Below are 2,584 nucleotides of genomic sequence, written 5' to 3' on the forward strand. Positions count from 1 at the left end.
GTCTTCCTGAAATATCTGTCCCTCCTTCAGGTGAAGCAATGGTCTTATCTCATTCTGTGGCTAGGACACTACAGTCAGAGAGGTTCTAGCCAGTTAAAGAGGATGAACCCACCCTCCAGGCTTCAAATCCAGACCTCCCCACATTCCCACAATTGTGAGCTGTGTTTTTTGTTTGCTTGTTTAAGACTGGTTCTTGCTCTGTAGCCCAGGCAAGCTCACTGCTGCCCAGAAGTCCTGGGCTCAAGCCTCTGGAGTCTTTCTGCCTCAGCCTCTGGAGTAGCTACTAGCTAATGTTTACTTTTTTTTTTGTAGAAATGATGTCTGCTATGTTGTCCAGCCTAGCTTCCAATTCATAGGCTTAAGCGATCTTCTTGCCTTGGTTTTCCAGAGGATTACTGGTGTGAGCCACTATGCTAGCACCCAGTCTTGAGCTTCTTCTTCTTCTTTTTTTTTGTGAGACAGAGTCTCACTTTGTCACTCTCAATAGAATGCTGTGGCATCATAGCTCACAGGAACCTGAAACTCCTGGGCTTAGGAAATTCTCTTGCCTCAGCCTCCCAAGTAGCTGGGACTACAGGCACCTAACACGATGCCCGGCTATTTTTAGAGATGAGGTCTCACTCTGGCTGAGGCTGGTCTCCAACCTCTGAGCTCAGGCAATCCAACCCCATTGGCCTCCTGTGTTCTGGGATTACAGGCTTGAGTTTAGCTTCTTTTTGAGTGTGATTTTTAAAATCCTTGGTGATGTTGGGAAATTCTTCAAGTCTTTGTTTTTTTGTTTTCAGTTTTTGGCCGGGGCTGGGTTTGAACCTGCCACCTTGGGCATATGGGGCCGCCGCCCTACTCCTTTGAGCCACAGGTGCTGCCCAAGTCTTTGTTTTTTTAAGCACCCTATCCCCTTCTCTTCCAGTGTTAAGATTTTTTTACTACAAGAATTTTGTTTAGTTTTACTTTCTAGAAAGAAATTTCTACTGCATTTGATTTTTCTCCACTGTTGCTAATCTAATCAGTCCTTGTGGCCTTGCCTGCAACAAGGCTGTAACGGGGAGAACTCTATCATTGGGTGGTGCAGAGGGGATTGGAACTGGGCATGTTTCCATTTCTCAGATGGAAGGAAAGCGGTTCAGAGGAACTCGCCAAGAGATTCCTGTTCAAAGAGGCTCAGAACTAGGCTTTGGGATCTGGCTGACCACCTTCGAGGTCTTGCCGGGTCACTTGCCCGGGTTACTTCTTGGCCATCAGCATCATCATGAAACACACGTATAAATAAAAGTTGCTTCCAGATGGTGAAGATTTTTTTTTTTTTTTTGTAGAGACAGAGTCTCACTTTATGGCCCTCGGTAGAGTGCCGTGGCCTCACACAGCTCACAGCAACCTCCAACTCCTGGGCTTAAGCGATTCTCTTGCCTCAGCCTCCCGAGTAGCTGGGACTACAGGCGCCTGCCACAACGCCCGGCTATTTTTGGTTGCAGTTTGGCCGGGGCCGGGTTTGAACCCACCACCCTCGGTATATGGGGTCGGCGCCCTACCGACTGAGCCACAGGCGCCACCCAAAGATTTTTTTTTTTGTAGAGACAGAGTTTCACTTTATTGCCCTCCGTAGAGTGCCGTGGCATCACACAGCTCACGCAACCTCCAACTCCTGGGCTTAGGAGATTCTCGGGCCTCAGCCTCCCCAGTAGCTGGGACTACAGGCACCTGCCACAACACCCAGCTATTTTTTTGTTGCAGTTTGGCCGGGGCTGGGTTTGAACCCGCCACCCTCCGCATATGAGGCCGGAGCCCTGCTCACTGAGCCACAGGCGCCACCCAGATGGTGAAGATTTAAAAAACATACATAATGCTCTGGCCTCATTGCTTGACACACAGTAGGCACTAATTATTTGGTAGTTAACTTGTGTCCTTAATTTAAATTTATTAAACATTTTCCTGTAAAAGACCTCATTTGGGCCTCCGAATTACTTAACTATACTTGGTATCCGCATATGGATTATTATTATTATTTTTTTTTTTTTGGTGGTTTTTGGCCAGGGCTAGGTTTGAACCCACCACCTCCGGCATATGGGACCAGCGCCCTATTCCTTGAGCCACAGGCGCTGCCTCGCATATGGATTATTTTTTATCTTCATTCTACTGAGGCAGAAATAGAATATCAGAGGGAAAGCACTTGGGTTCAAAGTAAGGGCCAACTCCAGCAGGGCAGTTCCAGCCTGTGCCGGGGCCAGCCGGCATCTCAACCAGCTCTGTGCCCCCAGGCCCCAGACCTCGCGAGCCGCCACGGCCTCAGCGCCATCTTTGAGCCTGGCACCAGTGCCTCTTTTCCGCACTTCCCTTCGCCCTCGAGCTGTCGCTTCTGCCCAAAGCTTGCCCTTTCTGGGTATAGGGTATCTAAAGCCAGTCATACTTGAGATGTGGCCGAACAGAGTCATTCATCTCGTTTTCTTGGACCTTGGAGGAAGCGTTCTGACCAAGTCAAAAATGGCGCCGTCAGCCTGAACTTCCCAGTCTTCCGCTCGTGAAGGCGCGGGGGCGAAGGTCATGACTTTAGTGCGTCGGCGCTAGGGGGGAAATGGGCAGAGCCGTC

This window comes from Nycticebus coucang, chromosome 2 (genome assembly GCF_027406575.1).
Source record: "Nycticebus coucang isolate mNycCou1 chromosome 2, mNycCou1.pri, whole genome shotgun sequence".
Lineage (NCBI taxonomy): Eukaryota > Metazoa > Chordata > Mammalia > Primates > Lorisidae > Nycticebus > Nycticebus coucang.